Here is a 19908-nt window from a genome sequence, read left to right as displayed (position 1 = left end):
CTCTTGCCACAAAATCAAAATGAGTCTGATCAAGTCTCTAGATCTCACAATCGGGTTACAGGTAAAACAGGAGCCAGAAGAACAAGTTTAAACAGTTTAAAAACAATATAAAGATGCAATCAAAAGAAGTCCAAAATGTGGGAAATTCTACAGAGCAAATGACCTGTTTCCTCAACAAATAAATGAGCAAGAGAGACTAAGGATTGTAAATACTTAAGAAATACATCAACCAAAACCAAATGCAATGTAATGTGTGGACCTGTCGATCCTGATTTGAACATATCAACAGAAAAATACATTTTTTGAGAAAACTGGAGAAATCTGGACACTGACTGGATGTTTGATGATATTAAGAAAATGATTTTTAATTTTTTAGGTGTGATAATGACATTGGGTCTATGTCAAAATATCTATATTTTTTAGGCGTACTGAGTATTTCCATAAATACTGAATTATTTACAGATGTAGTGACATAATGAATGTCTGCATTAAAATAATCTAGAGTGGCTGAGTTGGACAATGGAGGAGGTATGGATAAAACAAGACTAATCAGACGATAATTTTTAAAGTAGGATGATGGGCATGTGCATATGGAGCTTTATAATATTCTTTCTTCCCCTTTAGTATGTTTGACAATTTTTCATAAAGGCTTTTAAAAAAGCCTCTTCACCTTCATCCTGATCTTGGCCACATCTCACTATGTCTGGCTCTACATCATTGAAACAGACACTCCAAAAACAAGAGAGGCCCTCTTGTCACAACAACCCAGCCACCGGCAATCTGTGACCCAATCTTCCCCAATTCCCACTGTACCCGGCCTGACAAGAGCTCTCTCTTTGTACTTTGAAAGATTCCACGCCATGCTCCAGCACCAGGCTAGATGAACAATAGCAAAGCTGAGTGTGCCATGTGGAAAGTGTAGTGTATCATCTAGGATCTGCTGCCAGCACCACGGTCAGCTCCACAAGTTGGCCTATGAGGCCATCTGGAAGGTTCTAGAGTTTGGTGAGCTCAAGGACACCCTTGGAAAAGCTGTAGCCCCAATCCACCACGACAAAGGACATGAGAGAGTATTGGGATGTGTCTACTCCGTTGTTGGTCCATCAAGTGCGATTAACCCTCCCACACACCACAACTGGGTCTTTAAAGGCAACTTCACTCTCTCAGCTCAGGGATGAGTGAGGACTAGCCCCCTTCTTGCGTCTTCCAAGTGTCTGACTGCCTGGCTCCACGCTCTAAATATCTGCTCCTGGGCATTCTCTGGCGTGCTATTAGGAGCCCCTTCCCTGACTTACTGGTTTTGATGCCTAGTACACTCTCCACTCTAAACAATACCTGCTTAGAGGAATATGTACAACAAAATAAGTGAAAAAAGTATGTGGCAGGGTTCTAATAGACTACTACAACCCCCATTTTTAGAAAGAAATTCAGCAAAACTTCTTTTTAGGTGGACTTGTGTTTGTAGGAACACACAAGTGCGTGTGGGAGGACAGCTATCAGGGCATGTTCCTCAGAGGGCTGAGGATTTCTTAGGAAACTTGACAAGCCGTTTCTAAAGCTAATCTGGGACTTCTTTCATGTAGGGGTGGGCATTTTGACTGAGTTCTGCCTTCTTTCAGTTTCAAATCGCCACTGTAACCGAAAAAGGTGTTGAAATAGAGGGACCACTGTCTGCAGAGACCAACTGGGATATTGCCCACATGATCAGGTGATTGAAATCAAAATTACAGTAGGCAAAAAAGGTGTTAGAAAAGTTGGGGCCGGTCAAAGGTCAAGTAGAGGGTCTTCCCCTAATAGGAAAACGGGATACACAGAAATGGAGAACCTGTTCTTCAAAGCATAGAGACCCAAGGACTCAAGTAGTCACCAGATCCGCCAGTTAGATCCCCATCATGGTTATTACTCACCCCCCTCCTCACCCGGTTATAAGAACGGGCATCCCGATAGTACAGCACTCGCATGCAGCGTTCCACTAGCTCCCGGGCCTCGGTCTGGCTCAGCACTGGCTGCTTCTCCAGAATTTCTCGCAGCAGAGGCTAGGGAGATGGGAGAAAAAAACATGGGAGGGCTCAGGGGCTGAATACCAGGCTATTTGTCTCCAATCCACGGTGTAAAAACAAGCATAAATGAGTGAAAAGGTGACATTCCACTTGCTGCCTCACCAGAATGAACTCTGCTTACTTGGGCTAAGACCCACCTGAAGGAGAAGTTCTAGGGTGCCCTCTCTTTGCACATGTCTCCTGACTCCCAGACACACCCCCTTCTCATTGGAATCTAAGTGCCAACACTTACAGCCTCTGGACTACAAAGAGAACCACCTGCCCAGCAGTAGGGATCCTAGCCTGATCCTCCTGTCAGAATTTCAAGGGGGAGGAACAAGCGGAGAACCACTGACCCCCACTGCCTTGTCTTCCCCTCTCCCCACCTCCCCTCAGCTGACTACTCACCTGAGCCAAGTATGCACCATAACCAGTGGCCAGCGAAGGGGCTTCACAGGCTACACCAAGCATGTCCACATAACCCAGGAAGCTAACAGGACACAACAGATGAAAGAACTCATTTCATCTTAGGTTTCTGTATTGTAGCTGAAGGGCGGGATCACGGGGTCTGAGTCAGAGGTGGGATTCACTCAGGGGAAGAGACTGACACTACACAGGCACTAGAGGTTGGGTGGTCAAGGAAGTAAGTTATTTGTTTTCAGAGCAACCTCTCTCCATCAGCATAGCCTGCGATGACCATGGTGTTGGACAGGGGCTTCATTTTGGAGAGCTTACGGCATGCGCGTGATCGGACCCCCAGCACAGCATGGGCGCTGGGTGCACAAGGCAACCCGGACTGGACCGGATGCGGTAAAACTGCCCGGGGCAGACCCCGGGCCCAGAGGCCAGACCACAACTCCAAAAACCCTTCCATCTTAGTCATGGTAGCACAAGAAATAAAAGCGCCCGCCCAAGGGAAGCAGAAGTTTTCCTTCGTACCACCCCTTCACCCTCCCTCCACCCTTTCTTCCCCTCTGGTATTCACCAATCTGCTCTCTGCATCTGTGTGTTTGTTTTGTTTGTTTATCTTCCACATAGGATTAAAATCATATGGGATTTGTCTTTCTCCCTCTGACTTATTTGGCTTAGCATAATACCCTCAAAGTCCGTCCACGTTCTTGAAAATGGCAAGGTTTCATCTTTTTTATGGCCGAGCAGTATCCCATTGTATATACATACCACATCTTCTTTATCCATCGGGCACTTAGATTGTTTCCAAGTCTTGGCTACTGTGAATAACGCTGCAGTGAACGTAGGGGTACATATATCATTTCGAATTCGTGTTTTTGTGTTCTTTGGATAAACACCCATAAGTAGAATTGCTGGATTATGTGGTAGCTCCATTTTTAATTTTTTGAGGAATCTCCAAACTGTTTTCAATAATGGCTGCACCAATTTACATTCCCACCAGCAGTGTATGAGAGGTTCCTCCTTCTTTACATCCTCTCCAATACTTGTTATTTGTCATCTTTTTAATAATAGCCATTCTTATGGGTGTGAGGGGATATCTCAATGAGAAAAGATGCTCCACATCACTAATTACTAGGGAAATGCCTACCACTATACCACTGGGCTAGCCCCTCCTCTGCTCGTTTTTTGATCAGGTGGTTTGTTTTTTTGTCATTCAGTTGTATGAGTTCTTTACATATTTTGCATATTAACCCCTTATTGGATATATGATTTGCAAATATTTTCTCCCAGGTGGTGAGTTGTCTTTTCATTTTGTTGATGGTTTCCTTTGCCATGCAGAAGCTTTTTAGTTTGATGTAGTCCCATTTGTTTATTTTTTCTTTTGTTTTCCCTTGCCTGAGTAGACATGATATTCAAAAAGATACTGCTGGGCCTCCTGGTGGCATAGCAGTTAAGTTTGCGTACTCCGCTTCAGCAGCCAAGTGTTCGCGGGGTCAGATCCTGGGCATGGACCCACACACTGCTCTTCAAGCCATGCTGTGGTGGCGTTCCACATACAAAATAGAGGAAGATTGGCACAGATGTTAGCTCAGAGACTATCTTCCTCAAGCAAAAAGAGGGAGATTGGCAACAGGTGTTGGCTCAGGGCCAATCTTACTCACCAAAACAAACCAACCAACCAACAAAAAACAGATACTGCTAAGACTGATGTCAAAGAGCATACTGCCCATGTTTTCTTCCAGGAGTTTTATAGTTTCATGAGTTACACTCAAGTCTTTAATCCATTTTGAGTTAATTTTTGTGTATGGTGTAAGATAATAGTCTACTTTCATTCTTTTGCAGGTGGCTGTCCTTTTTTCCCAAGATTATTTGTTGGAGAGATTTTCTTTTCTCCACTGTTTGTTCTTGGATCCTTTGTCGAAAATGAGCTATTCATAAATATGTGGGTTTATTTCTGGGCTCTCAAATCTGTTCCGTTGATCTGTGTGTCTGTTTTTGTGCCCGTACCATGCTGTTCTGATTACTATAGATTTGTAGCACATTTTGAAATCCAGGAGTGTGATATCTCCAGCTTTGTTCTTTTTTTGTAGGATTGCTAAATGTGACCAGTTAGGTGGGGTTTTTTTTTTTTTGTATTTTTATGAACTTGTGGATTTAAGCAGTATTCATTTTGATGCTCAAATTATTCCAGATTTCGCCAGTGAGAGCCCTTTCAAGCTTGCTCCTGGGTCCTTTCACGTGTCCCCATAATTATCTGAGCACATCCTTAGTTTCTGGTGCAAGGGCATGTTCCAGGCTCATCTTGTACTTTCTCTGCACCAGCCCTGGAACCAGTCCTTTCTCCACCTTAGGAGCCTTGATTCCTTTTAGTAGAGACTGGTATTTAGAAAGGACGATTTGGTCCCTGGTGAGCTCATTACTATTGAGATGTTGCTGTTCCCAAGACCTCTCCATGGAGAGAGCTGTGCACATACGTTTACACCTCTACTTATTTCTATGCCTATCTATATATACTGAAAACTATAAGTTTACACCAGTATCTCCAATTCCAATCCAACACCACTGGGTATATTCTAATTTTCTCCCTTTCCATATACGTGATTCCCTTTTCTGACAGCGAGAAACCTGGCTCTCATTATCCTCAAAATACAGATAAAGTTTTAAAGCAATTTTCTTACATGTGACCAAATTCCCATCAGTGCCATGATCTCCATCCCTGTGCCAATTTTCTCCTCATCCTGCCCAGGCTTCAGTACTCTCTGTGCCATTGCTGCACTGCCCCACCCCTGTATCAGCACCCTCCTCACCCTGCTCTGGCTCCAACAGCCCAACTGGGCCATCCCCTCATGAAGACATTCTCTGTACCCGACTCAGGCTGCCACATCCTCTCTACGGGCCAGCTCTCCATGTGCACACCCTGCACATGCTACTGTGGCTCCGACAGCCCACTTCAGGTCACTGCCACTGCCGCCTCCCTGCCTAGGTGTCCTCCTCACATCCCATGCTGGGCCGTGGTGGCTCTGCACTCATCTCTGCTTCACGTGGACGCCGACCTCGCTTTGCCGCACCTAATGGCTTTTCGACTGAACTGTCCACAAAAGAAGCGACGGCGAAGAGGAAGATATATAGAGAGAGATAGGTAGGTAGATAGATATACCTATATTTATATGTCTTATTTATATGAAACAAAACACCTCATGAATTCACACTGATATTGCCACTTCCAATAAAAAACTACAGGCTTTTTACTTAACCTAGTCTATATACTATCCATATGTTCTTTCTTCTGCAATGAGAAGAGAATCTGTTTTCTCAAGGACATAGGGGGCTATAGAATTAAAACATCCCACAATTACTCATATATCTTTTCCCTCATACAACAGTCTCAGGATAACAATATTAATACTACCACCAAGAATATCATTTCTAAAAATGGTTAAAACATTTTTTATATTTGTTCTTCTCATTCCATGCTCATTTTAATCGATGTACTGTATCTTCATTGCCAGATCATACAGCCACTCTTGTCCTCCTAACCTCCGTTTATTTTTAGTTCTACAAGTAATTTGTATGTGTGTGTATATATATATATATATATATATATATATATATATATATATATGGCTTACCACCAGTCCTCTTACGTTGATGTTGCTCTAGTCATTTTGTTTCTCTGAGGCTTTCTTCTGGATCCTTCAGGGAAGGCTCATGGAATCTACATTCTCTAGTTATCGAATGCTGGTAACACTTGTCTATGCCCTTGAAATCTCCAAGTCCATTTTGCTGGATATAAAATCCTTGGCCCACATATTTTTACCTTGAGTATATCTTAGTTATGTAACTCTATTTTCTTCTGACATAAATCATTCTTGTCAAACAGTCTATAATGACAATATAATTTTTCCCCTTTTACAGGTAACTTGCCCTTTTTGGCTAGATGACAAAATAATTTTTTTTCCTTAAAGTCCAATAATTTTACCAGAAGATGACTACGTTGGACATTCTGAGTCAATGTTCTTATATAAGTAGCATGTTATTTCAATAGATAGGGTTTTTAGGGGGGGATTTTGCTGAGGAAGATTTGCCCTGAACTAGCATCCATTGCCAATCCTCTTTTTTTTATTTATTTTTATTTTTTTGCTTGAGGAAGACCAGCCCTGAGCTAACATCTGTGCCAGTCTTCCTCCATTTTGTATGTGGGACGCTTCCACAGCATGGCTAGTGAGTAGAGTAGGGCTGCACCAGGGATCCGAATCTGCAAACCCTGGGCCGCCAAAGCGGAGCGTATGGAACTTTAATGACTCAGCCATGGGGCCAGACCCAATACATAGTTTTTAAAAGAAATTGTTTGCCTTGATTTACACCTTTTAGTATTTATTCTCTTCTCCTGTTTTGGTTTCTTCTTTAGCATTAGTAATATCTGTATTTTAGAGCTTCTGATCTTCTTTACCTATCTTTAGTATTTGTCCGCGTCTCTTGAATCTTAAATATCTCTTTACTTATTTTCCACGTAAAAAATTTTTACCTTCTATTTCGCTTAAGGCGTTATCTGTTGTATTTATTCAGTCTTATATTCTTTTTAGTTTAATCTTTATTTCTGGAAAAATTTTCTCTTTTATTTTGAATTCTTTTCTGAGTTTCGTCAGCTCATAGCTGCATTTTTCAGGTTCTGACTTATGCTGTTCTTTTCTTTCTTGCATCATTTTCTCAGCATCTTTCAGCTCATTTTGAAATAATGGATTATAGTGTGTTCTGCTGGTGGCCATGACTGTCTGGCACACTTTCATTGTCAGTAGGGATGTTATTTTGCTCCTTTTTCTTTTTTCTCATAATAACTTTGTGTGGGATTCACCCTCGATCCTTTTCTGTCACTCATTTCTTTTGGAAACATTTGTTTTCCTGAACTTTTAGTAGGCGTGTTTCAGCATAGCTTTTCTGACTTCACAGAGCTCCCTCTGCTGTTGCTTCTGTGTCATGCTTCAATGAACATGGCCGCTTGCTCGCTAAGATTTCCTAGCTTTGTTCCCCTTCTCCACCTTTCTCTAGACCTCCCCCCTTTGGCTTTGTTGTCTCTGTTCTGATTAGCTTTTATTCTACTTCCGGCAGTTTTTCCTCGGAGTGGAGCTCTGTTCTAGAAGGGAGATTTGCTGGTCATTTTGAGAGTTCCTGGGACCTAGTCTACTCCAGCCCCTTGAGAACTTACCACAGACCCCTTCATGCATCAGCTATTGGATTGCGCAAAGCTCTTCTCTGTTTTAACTGCTCCTTTCAGATTAGTCTGTTGTGGTCTCCAGTGAGTGCCTGTTGGCTCTTTTGGGGTCTCCTGTTCTCAGATGTGTCATATGGCCCATTGTTTTCCTCTGCTCTCTCCCACACAAATGCTGACACCACAAGGTCTGTTAGCTGTTAGTGGTTTGTCCCCACCCGCTTGTTTTTGGGTGGTATGGGGATACCTTTGTTATTGAGCCCTAAGAGGCTGGTGACCAGCAAGTAGGTCGTTTTTCCTGGGGTCACTCACACCAATAGAACGAGAGCGGGTTCGGAATAGCAGAGCAGAAACCTTATTCATTGATCAACAAATGGAAGAGGATGAGCTCGTCCCTGAAACACCTTCTCTCTGAAGGGAAGGTGAACAGGGTTCCTATGAGATGTGACGGGGGACGGGTCTCCAAGTCATGGTGGGACCGGGCATTTGGGGCATGAGCAGATCTTCCTTTCTCGCACACGGCACCTTTTACACCTGTTTCCCTTTGCGCACGGCACCCCATCTCTGTCTTGGAGCTTTCTGATGTGGACCAGTTCTGCTGTTTGGCCATCTGGCAATGTTCTGCCTTGATTCCTATAGGTAAGCACAACTTAAAAACACAGCATTAGACATGGAAAATGTTTTAGGGACTTCTCTGGGTGACACCTTGTCACCTAATTTTGTAATTGTTGGAAACGCTGTTGATGGGATTTTGGTTTTCCTGTCTAGTGGTTTTGTTTTTATGAGAGAATTCAGTGAGATCCAAAAACTGTGCCATCACCATTGTCCCAAAATCCTGTGATTCATTTTTACAACGCAGAAATACAGAAAAGTGTACCATGGAAAACAAACTCACTCATCAGTGAATATTGGTGTACCTCAACAAAGTTGACTTTCAATGTTAAGAACAAAAGTTTAACCCTGCTAAAGAGAAAAAGAAATGGGGTCACTTGCGCTAAGCCCCATGTCAGCAAACCAAGACAATATCTAACCTAATTGCAGTTTCAGCCTCTCCCAGGAATGTGACCTTTAACTAGTGAATCTGGAATTACCTGGTCAGCATTAGTGAAGCAATCCAGCTGACCGACTCTTGCCTTCCCCGAAAGGAAAGTGACCTTGCCTGAAATAATCCCTTCTTTTGTTTATGACTTCCTTGCCCCATCCCCTTTCTGCCTTCAAAATCCTCCCCTTTTCTGGAGCTCTTTGGAGCTCCTTTCTGCTAACTGGATAGGATGCTCTCTGATTCATGAATCATTGAATAAAATCAATTTGATCTTCAAACTTACTCAGTTGAATTTTGTTTTTTAACAGATATGGTGGCAATGCTGGGACCAAACGAGACTTCCCAGGGCTTCAGGGACAACAAGAAACACAGACGTGGTATTCACAAACCCTTTTGAGTTCTCTGTCTTGCTGCTTATGAGGGACGAGGGTAAATTCCTTTTGGTTCTGAGCTCTGCTCCCTTTGCAGCGAGCTCTCTATCTAATTGGCTTTCTAGTCCACAGTTCCCCTTTTTTGGAAACCCCATCCAGTCCGCAGCCCTCATCTGGGATGTCTGCTGGTTCAGTCTTTTCCCCAGTCACCAGTTACGTGGGAATTGCCAGTGGTGCCTACAGGGCTTTCTATTGGCCAGTTCACAGTAATATCTAAACCTTAGCCTTGGTTCTGTCCCCAGATTCCATGTTGGGAACCGCTGGTGTTTTACTCTGCAATTCTCCACTTGTTTAGAGTCTTCCCCTGATTCTGCATGGGGAACAGGTGGTGGCAGCTGCAGTTCTCCATTTGTTTAGATTCAGTCCACAGTGCCCATTCTTTGGGATTTGCTGGTTCAGTCTTTTCCCCAGTCCCTAGTACATCAGTTACGGCTGGTGTGTTAATGTACACATGAGGTAAGGCTATTGCGAATCGGGATCTTAGACGCCAAAAAGCCACAAAGATTGGTAGACACAGGTTGAGCATTAAAAACTGTTAGAGCCCTTACCACCTAACCCAAAGATTCCTGTGTTAGGATAAATTGGCCGCAGAATGTGTTATATTGACAGTAGGTTACCCCCACCCCAATCTCAAGAAAATTTCCATGCAAGAAGGTACACTGTGAAACATCACAAAATTCCCAACAGAACTGTGACACATCCCTTTTAGTTATTAGTTTGGCTCCAAGAGACTCAAAGGCTTAGCTAATTAATTAATTAATATTAAAAATAGGATCCTTCAATTCTTTTTTCTTCCCTCCCCAAAGCCCCAATGATGAAGATCAAGGCTGCCCCAGGGAGAAAAGTCCAAAGTGTCCTGCCCTACATACCGATCTATATCATCCTCCGGGAAGCACAGATGTCCTGACCTGATCCGATCTGATTCTTATCCAAAGTTATAAGACCACCCAATAACCAGACCCCACCTGCAGTGATACCATTTTAAGGATTTTTTCATGATCTTTCCTTTGTCTTATAAAGAAATAACTCACATACCTATGCCTTATAAATTTAGCCCTACCCTCAACACATTGCAGCTCCTTACTGCCCATGGGCCCTGTCCCCATACTACTCATGCTATTCTCTGAATAAAGGAGCACGACTACCACACCTTGAGAGTCCAAGAAATCTTTCTTCAAGTCCTTGGCTCACCAAGGTTGCGTCATTTCTTCTGGTGGCCCGTACGGGGATCTTGCTTCCTTGGCTTGTGAGCTTAAGTTCTAGTAAGTGCCCTTTCATTCCTTGTGCCTTCCTCTTTTTCAAGGATGAATCTAAATTCATTTCTTCATCGGGAACCTTCTTGGACAACTGTATGAATCCAAGTTTGCCGTCCATGGCTACTCTATGGGGCAAACCACGGCATTCAGCTCGAAGAGAATCAGTACCTTAAGCCTGAGGGTGATGAAGAATGAATTAACCCATTCCTTCCTTATCTTATCTCTAATATATAAATTTTACATGGGCACAGGTTGACCACTTAAGTCATTAGGACGACTGCCAGTCTCCAAGACTCCCATGGCAGGTTTCTTTTCCTAAGGCTGAATTGAGATCCCTCCTTATGTCTCTTGAGCACACTCTGAACCGTGAGAAAGTCCCAATCAGGACTCTGGTTCAAGGAAAGCACCAAACTCTAAACTTTGGTTGAGTATGGGAACCCCTTTTTGAGAGAACGACTCCAGGATGCAATTGGGTAGATTGTCCCCTAGACTGGCAGAAAATTCTTCACTGTTTCTCTCTATTCTTTTATCTCGAGGACCATTCACCAGGTGCCTATTACTGCCAGGAATAATAGGGAAGGTATACAAGGGATGCAATGCCGGGGGACACCCTCATCAGCCCTTGCTATAGGAACCCCACAGGAGGAGCATAGGTGGGATGCTGCCCTAGATTCAGGGGGGATTTTAAGGTAATGGACCCTTTTCTTTCGTCTCTCTTAAAGTTACGATGGCCGTTTGGGGCTCCTTTTGAGCTTTGCAACTGAGAAACAAAGAAATCTTTAAAGTGTCAAAGGCTCCACCCCTGGGAGCCCCCACTCTGGTTTCCAGGCCTGATCACCCTGGCAACCCCATGTGGCGTGCCATCTCTTGGTGGTTGACTTGTTGAGTGTTTTGGGCACCTACTGAGTCAGTTATGAGCATAGGAGACCTGTGATTTATTCTGTGAACTGTCCCACTGGTGTTGTGTGCCCCAGCACGGGAACTGTTGTGTGACCCTTATCTTGATAACCCTTGGGAAGAGGCCATGAGGGCGAGGTCTGATCTCTTCTTTTCCTTCCTTTGTCTGTTTCGTTCATCACCTCCTCTGTTGTCACCAAGTCAAGGTTAAGTTCAGACTGCACCTGAGCAGAACATGGACCTTCTGTAAAATTGAAAGCTTGAAACGTGTTTGCCAGGGACTTAACTCTCAACCCCAGCACTGGGAGCCCCAGCCCCCAGCCAGCTCTAGGCCTTTGCCTCCTGCTTCCTGGGCTCACCTTGTGCTGGCTCAGGGACTAAGTGCCCAGGCTAAGTGGGACTTGACTACATCTTATAACTACATGGATGCCCACAGTTGGGCTCTGTACCCTTCTCCAGACTGCTGTCAGCCAGACACTGGCTTTACTGCCATGGGAAATGCCCCAAGCATACCCGGAGACTCACCCCTTGGGTACATTTTAATTAGAAACACTTTCAATTGGATGGATTATGCCCTAGAAACTCCACTTGGGAGAAAACTTGAGGGGTTTCTCTGCCTTTATGATGTAGTTGGACAGGTAGATCAACCAATACTGTCATTTGAGTTACAACCCAATTTCTGGGAAATCATGAACAACTGTCCTTAAAAAATCCTTGTAAGGCTGGAAAAGAAGCTCTAAAGGCGGTTCAGGTTCCATCTGTTTCCTTATCTCAAAGAGCTTGCAAATCCTCTGGGGACTATCTAGCCCATCACTAATTCCTAAGACTGAAGGGGGAAAAAAAAGGAAAAAGCCATAAGCGTGCCCCTGCCGAAAGATCTAGCATCTTGAGTGTCTTATCCCCAAATAGTACTAAAAAGGCTCAAAACAAAATTTGGATTAATAACTAGGGAGCTTTGTATCGTACCTGATTCATGGCAGTGATTTTTTTTTAAAGATTTTATTTTTTTCCCTTTTCCCCCCAAAGTCCCCCAGTACATAGTTGTATATTCTTCATTGTGGGTCCTTCTAGTTGTGGCATGTGGGATGCTGCCTCAGCGTGGTTTGATGAGCAATGCCATTCCACGGCGAGAATTCGAACCAAGGAAACACTGGGCTGCCTGCAGCGGAGTGCGCAAACTTAACCACTCGGCCACAGGGCCAGCCCCCTGCATGGCAGTGATTTTTAAAACAACAGGTGTGGAGACTCTGCATGTGTGTCTATACGTATCTTAGATGTGTGTGATATTTTTACCTCCGGATGGTATCACCAAAATTAAGAGCTCTATTTAATTGGCGAAAAGTAAGTGCTTATGTAAATTGTAAATATAACAGAAACTAACCTAAATGTGCTTCAAGTTAACATGATGTAATTTAATCTTTGGTAAATGAAAGCTTATTTAAGTTTGTTGCTTTGATTAAAATGAACATGTCCTCCAGAATTAGCACTGGATATGATGCAGACATGCAGCCTGGGTTTACTAGTTTAAAAAAGAAAAAAAGAAGGCTCCTGCTATCACTATTACAAATTTGTCAGCATAATAACTTAGAATGATGGTTAATTTTGTCTAACATCTCATGAGGTTTTAGAGGCAATCTAAATAAGTATTGGGAATGAGTAAACTAAACAGATGTGAAAAAGATAAAATTGTTGGGTAAACTTTTTAAAAGAATTACGTCTTGTGACATGTATATTTAAAATAAATTCCAAAATCTCTTTGGTAACTTGAAACTTTGAAGTTTTGCTAGGTTAACTTAAATGTTAAAAATCATTGAGTATCTAGATCATCTCCAAATAAGATATTAGACATTAATTATTAAATGTAAGTTATCTACTTCTGACTTCTTATTGCAGAGACGCTAAAAGTGTTTGGGTCTATTACTAGGAAGTGGGGTGTTTCTAGAAGTTATGAAAAGTGTTTAGAATGCTGATACAAAAGACAGATCATAATTGCTTAGTTTTTAGTTTTTACTAGGGTCTGTAAGGCTTAAAAATTCTAGTTAACATATGTAATTAAAGCTCCTAAAAGTTAATAAGGAAAACAGCTCTGTATTCAAGGAAAGTAAAATGTATGTCTTCAGTAAAGAGAGTATAAAGAATGGAAGTATTTTTGTTTGTTGGGTTAAGAAAGATAAATTTGTCCTAAAGTACTAGAAGGGAAGAAAGAAAGCATGGGACAAATTCTGAATGTAAAAAGAAAGTTATAGAAGGTTTGTGGAGGAGAAATTCTGAAAGGAGTTTTATGCTGGTCAAGTTGACTAAGATTAAAGTAAGTCCAATTAAGTAAATGAGTTAAAAAAAATAAAATAAGCTGGCACAAAAGTTAAAATTTGGTTTTCTCTCTCAAAAGGATAATTTTCTTGAACTTTTGGCCTGCTCTAAGTCTACCTAAAAGACAGAAAATCTGTTTTGTTAAAATAATTTCCTATGTTCAGAAAGAAAGAGGTCTCTCAAGATTTTTTGACTGTTTTAACTGTTTGCCCTTGACTGTTTTTGTTGTCATTTTGAGTATATACCTGAGCATTGTTTCAAAGTGAGTGTTGTTTCCTATCTGAACAAGTGTTTTAAAATCTTTTGATATTTTTGACAAGTTTCTCCTTTAAAAATATTCAAATCCTAAATAAAGGCTTTCTTTTGACTTGGATGAAGGAAGAGGATTTCTCTCGGAATTTTCAGAGGGCCCCTGGGACTTCTCAATGAAATTTGCTCTCTCTTCCTATAAGGAGGAAAATACTAAACTAATTAGGCTTGTTTGTTATGTTAAATTACATGGTGGGGGGCAGCCCCTCGGGTGGCCGAGTGGTTAAGTTCACGAGTTCCGCTTCAGCAGCCTGGTATTTCACTGGTTCGGATCCTAGGCACGGACATGGCACCACTCACTCATCATGCCATGCTGAGGTGGCGTCCCACATGCCACAACTAGAAGGACCCACAACTAAAAATATACAACTATGTACTGGGGGGCTTTGGGGAGAAAAAGGAAAAAATTGTTAAAGATTTTTTTAAAAAATTACATGGGAAGCATTGTCAGATAAGCGATGATAAACTTTCTTAGGTGATATTATGTGGGTGAATGTTATTGATATAGGTGTTTTAAAATTATATGACATTCCTAAAATTCTGATCTGTCTTGATTGTCAGCCATAATTCTAACTATTGTCTTAAAGTGTTGTATGTCACAGAAATAACCTAGTTTCTTTGTCAATTGTCATTTTAAAGTCTTTTATCATTTACAGACAGTTATTATTTTACTCTGATGCTTTTTGCTTTTGCAAATATGTCTCATCTTCAGAGAGATTCATGAAAAGGACTCAGACACTTAATCTGGAATGCAGGTTTCTGATTAACTTTCTGATTATAAAACTGAACTGGGTGAAAAATTAAGGAATTCTAACAGAGAAACTAATGACCCCATAAAACTGCTAAAAGAAGATTAAGATCAAGAATCAATTATACAGGACTGTATGAACTGATGGTGGTGATTATAATTATTTTATGACTTTTGTTTGGAATATTGTTGATTTTTTTGATGTTTTGCTTTTTTCCTCAGATTTAGGGAAATCTTTTTATCTTTTCTCTTATGCTAACTGTGACTTATAGCAATTTGGTAAAATTATACTTTGGTGCACAGAACTGAAACATTTATCTTTTTCTCCCTACCTGATCCCTCCAGAATTTGGAAACTTAGTGAGTGAGTGAGTATGGTTCTTTCATGGCAATATAGTTATTTGCATAAGTTCAATAAGAATCTGTTCTGCTTATGACAGGACACATTTGGAAACATTGGTTATCTTACCAAAGCTTTGACTGGAATGTCATATTTGAGAGAAACATACAGAGTCACATATGACAATACTGCCTTTGAGGAATAAGGTTGACTTTCTGGAATAAAGCCACTTGGAAATATGGGCCTGGTACCTTGTTTACAGAGATTCCAGCAATCTTACCTCATAAGTAAGGCAGCTTATTTATCTGGCAGGTGCCTGGAACCTCAAAGCATTTTGGAGGACCTCGAGAAGTGGGACCCACCCAAACCTGTAGGTACTGCAGGGAAAATCTGATGGCAAGTCCTTGGCTTGGCTTTCCTGGCCTTGAGAGGCTTTGAAGTTCGATCTGAGATTCCTCATAAAAATTCCAGCAAAGCAGATTTAAAAGAGCCTATATGATCAATTGCTATTCTTGCTGCACTTATGTAAATAATTGGGCCAAGTTTATTGAAACTAAACTTATTTTGCAAACAAGTTAGTCTTAATATGACTATCTTTGGTAAAATGAGGGTAATTTTAGAGAGAAAAATTATGTTTTAGTAAGAAACTATAATACACATTTGTGGATATTAGGTCCTGGCTCTGTTCATTGTCTTTGAGGTTTTTTTCCTACGTGGAAACTGGACTGGATCCTGAATTCTTCCAGTCTCCTGAAACATCTGGCTACAAATCCCCAAACTAATGTTTTCAATCTTTTCCTTCATTTTCATTTGGCATCATTAAGAATTAAACCTGCCCTTTTTCCTGAAGCCTTGAAAACTGAAGCTGAACAACTTGATATAAGCTTAAGAGAAATTCCTGTCTGTTGCTGTGTAAGCTGTAAGCCACTCAGAAAGATACCTGAGTGCCCAATGACATCATCAGAGACATTTCAAGCTGCAAAAGATGCTTCAACTCTGACATCTAGAAATCTTCTTGACTGGCTGCCCTCTGGGCTCAGGAACTGGTTTATAATTTGCTCCAAACATTTAACCTTGTTTCTTTTTATTTCCATAGAAATACCTAGTAAATACCTGATTGCTTGCTTCCACAATACAGGCCCAACTTTGGGAGTCCACCTGCATCACGACCTTCCAAAATCAATTTAACTGGACTGATCTATTATCAGGATTAAGAAATGTGTTCAGTGAGACGAAACAATCTACCACTCATCTTCTGGACTATGAAACTTCTTCAAGTTTCAAAGGACTGTGAAAGTTAAAAGTTTCAAAGGCAGGACTGTGGGGGAGTGGAATTGGCCGCCCCAAGATATGTCTCTTTGGCACGAGGATTATTTTGGGCTGGTTACTTTTAAAAACTGCAGACAAGAGAGAAACGCTGAAAAGTAGAATTTACTTACCCTTCGTTAAGAGACATTTACATTTGTAAAGGAAATCTCCATCTGTAAAGGTGTCTCCTTCTCTGTGCCAGGAAGAAGGGGGATGACCTTATCTCTGGAAATTCTTAATCAATGCAGAAGGCAAGGACTTAAAGCTGCATAATAACTTTACCCTTGTTTACTGTGCTTTTCTGGTAATCTCTCAAAACTGACTCCCCCCACCCCCAACATCCTCCTTTGTCTTTAGCTGAGGATGGCATTTAAGGTGAGAGCTTCTGCCATTTTGGAGAGATGCTCAGTTTGCCTGAGGCTCTCCCATGAATACATGTTATAAAGCTTTGTTTAATTTTCTCCTTTTATTCTGTCTCATGTGAATGTAATTTCTTGTCCGGCCAGAAGGACCCAGAGTGGGTAGAGGCAATGTCTCCCTCCCCTACATGATTAAACCTACCAGAAATGATAAGGGAAACAGCTCTGTATGCAAAGAAAGTAAGATGACTGTTTTTGGTAATATAAGCACTCTAGAACACTTATATATGAAATTCCTAGAAATTTGATATGTCTTGGTACCATCTTATCAGTAATAATTCCAATTATTAGCTTAAAATATTGTATATGACAGAAATAACCAAATTTTCTTGTCAATTCCATTATAATGAACTCTCATCAGGCCACGGCCATCTGTAAGTCCTTTTCATTTATAGACAGTTATTGTTTTACTCCTACACTTTGCAAAAGTGTCCCTACAAAAGTACTTCATTTTCAAGGATATTTTTGGAAAGGACTTTGACAAGCACAGGTTTCTGATACCTTTAAGATCATGAAACTGAACTGAATGAGTATTTCCAAAACCAATGGGAAAACTGGATTCAAGCAGAGCAAATATTAATTACATTGGAACTGAATGGACTAAGAAGGAGGAGTATAATATTTTATGACTTTCTGTTTGAAACATTGCTGGTTCTCTAATGTTTCTTCATATGTAAGGAAATCTTTTTTTTCTTAAAGATTGGCAGCTGAGCTAACAACTGTTGCCAATCTTCTTTATTTTTCTTTCCGCTTTTTCTCCCCAAATGCTCCCAGTATATAGTTTTATATTATGGTTGTGGGTCCTTCTAGTTGTGGATAAGGAAATCTTTTCTCTTAAAGTATCTATGATTTACAGCAATTTGGTAAAGTATACCTTTCTAAACAAAGATGAAGCATTTACTTTTTCTCCCTACCTGATCCCTCCAGAATTCAGAAACTCTGCAGTACTTTTTTTTCATGGTAATACAGGTAGTTATTTGCATAAGTTCAATAAGAATATCTTCTTGTAAGACCTTGGAAAAATCGGCCCAGTACCTTCCTTGCAAGGGTGCAGCAAAGCAGTATCACTATTCTCACTGCACTTATGTAAATAACCAAGTCGTGTTTAATGCACCCAAATTAGTTTTACTGTGATTATCTTTAGTAACAAATGGGGGTAATTGTAGAGAGAAGGACTAGGTTTGCACCTTTGTGGATATTAGATTCCAGTCCTCTTCACTGTCTTTGAGGTTTTGTTATATGCCTATAAATTGCACTGGGTCCTGAATGCTTCTAGTTTCCACAAATATCTGGCTATGACTCTCCACACTAATGTTTCCAATTTTCTCCCACTCTTCTGCTTTGGAATCACTAAGAATCTTCGTGAAAGGGGCTATAGCAGGTCCTCCTCACTACCCAGACGGCAGCCAAACTTCAGGCACTTAAACCTGGGGTACTCATCTTACAGCTGAAAAAGGCTCCACCGAACATCTGGTGCTGTACAAACACTGGAGACTCCAACTCAAATTGACCAGGTAGAGAAGCCGACATTGATGTGGACTGCTACGACCCAAGACACTGGATCAAGACTTTGTACTTTAACTAAACATCAAAACTTCTCCTTTTCTCTTTTCTTCCATTACTCTAACACTGGTCTGGAAAGATGATGCCATCATTCATATCTCCCAGGTCATTGCTAAGCCTTTGCCTTTCAGACTGCTGGGTTTCTCATGAAAGACTCCTATCTGTCCATTAACAGTGCCACCTTAGCAGAAGTGGTTGGTGCCTCGATAGGATTTATCTTTGTCTGTGGTAGTTATCATCCTCCTTGGCCCTATAAATGCCCAGATGGCTGGCCTATAACCAGGCAGTGCCTCTTAGGTTATCTAACTGTGCCTCTAACTGTCCACAAACAAACTGAGACACCTCATTGATCAACTCCCCTGAATTTACATCAATGAATTAGAAAGGAATTACCAGGAGGCATTCATGATTCAAAATTAGCTTCCTTTGGTAGATTACTGCTCTCCTGGCTAGGAGTGAGTGCAAATGATGCTGTGATCATGAACCTCACCTTAACTCTTGAAGATAGTGCCGAATCTGCTGCTAAAGCAATAGCTGCCCAACAAAACTCCTAGGCTCTGTGGCCAAAGTTGTTTTTGATGATAGCCTAGCCCTAGATTATCTTTTAGCTAAACAAAATAATCTGTGCTGTGGCCAACACCACCTGCTGCGCCTGGATTAACACTTCTGGGGAAGTGGACACTCAGTTACATAAGCTCACTGAGCAAGCCATTTGGCTTAAAAGGGTGACTCCTTCAATGGGGTACTTCTCTGACTTATTGATATTGATTTGTTTGGGTCTTGGGGAACCATAGCTCCAAAGTGCATGCCAGACATTGGGAATTATCCTGCTTATAATAATCATAGTAATCTCCCTGGTGTGCTGTATTTTGTCCAAAAGCTTTAAATGCATGTTCACAGCCACTAACCACCAAGCAAATGATCTCCCTAAGACTGGAATATCGAAAAAGGAACAAAGAGAATGCCCAACTTAAAAATTGTAAACCTGAAGTCATGGCCTGTGAATACCACAGAGATTAAGCAGGAAATATAATGACCTATGAATACCACACAAAGGATCAACAAAAACCACGAGAACTACAGAGCAGTAGCTGAGCATGATGCTAATGCCTTAAATTTTGATCACATCTCTCAGTGAGGCTGAGAATCTGATCAAAGGAGAAATTGTTAAAGAAAAAAAAGAAACAACAGGCCCAGAATGAGGCCACTTGTGCTAAGCCCCATGTCAGCAAACCAAGACAATATCTAACCTAATTGCAGTTTCAGCCTCTCCCAGGGATGTGACTTTTAACCACTGAATCTGGAATTACCTGATCAGCATTAGTGAAATTATTCAGCTGTTCGACCCCTGCCTTCCCCCAGAGGAAAGTGACATTGCCTGAAATAACCTTTTCTGTTGTTTATGACTTCCTTGTTGCAACCCCTTTCTGCCTCTAAGATCCTTTCCTTTTCTGGAGCTCCTTTCTACTTGCTAGATGAGATGCTGCCCGATTCATGAATCACTTAATAAAGCCAATTTGATCCTCAAATTTATTCAGTTGAATTTTGTTTCTTAACAATCTTAGCTCCACTATTCAGAGAAAATCATTCTTAACATTTTGACACAGTTCCTTCCAAGATATCTATAATT

The 19908-nt window shown here is 41.3% G+C and overlaps 1 long non-coding RNA gene across 1 annotated transcript in view; it reads right to left on the bottom strand.

The window, feature by feature from the left end:
* Positions 1–1907: 1907 nt before the first annotated feature.
* LOC106846505 (uncharacterized) overlaps positions 1908–19908 on the bottom strand; it is a 36916-nt gene continuing 18915 nt past the window's right edge. Inside the window, exons 2-3 of the long non-coding RNA XR_011498024.1 lie at positions 2448–2529; positions 1908–2036 (exon numbers count right to left, since the gene is read on the bottom strand). This is a non-coding gene — a long non-coding RNA (uncharacterized lncRNA). The remainder of the gene's footprint in view (positions 2037–2447; positions 2530–19908) is intronic.

The sequence above is a fragment of the Equus asinus genome, chromosome 25 (genome assembly GCF_041296235.1).
Source record: "Equus asinus isolate D_3611 breed Donkey chromosome 25, EquAss-T2T_v2, whole genome shotgun sequence".
Classification (NCBI taxonomy): Eukaryota; Metazoa; Chordata; class Mammalia; order Perissodactyla; family Equidae; genus Equus; species Equus asinus.
Note: the sequence above shows the minus strand (reverse complement) of the source record. Positions and strands in the feature narration are given on the sequence as shown.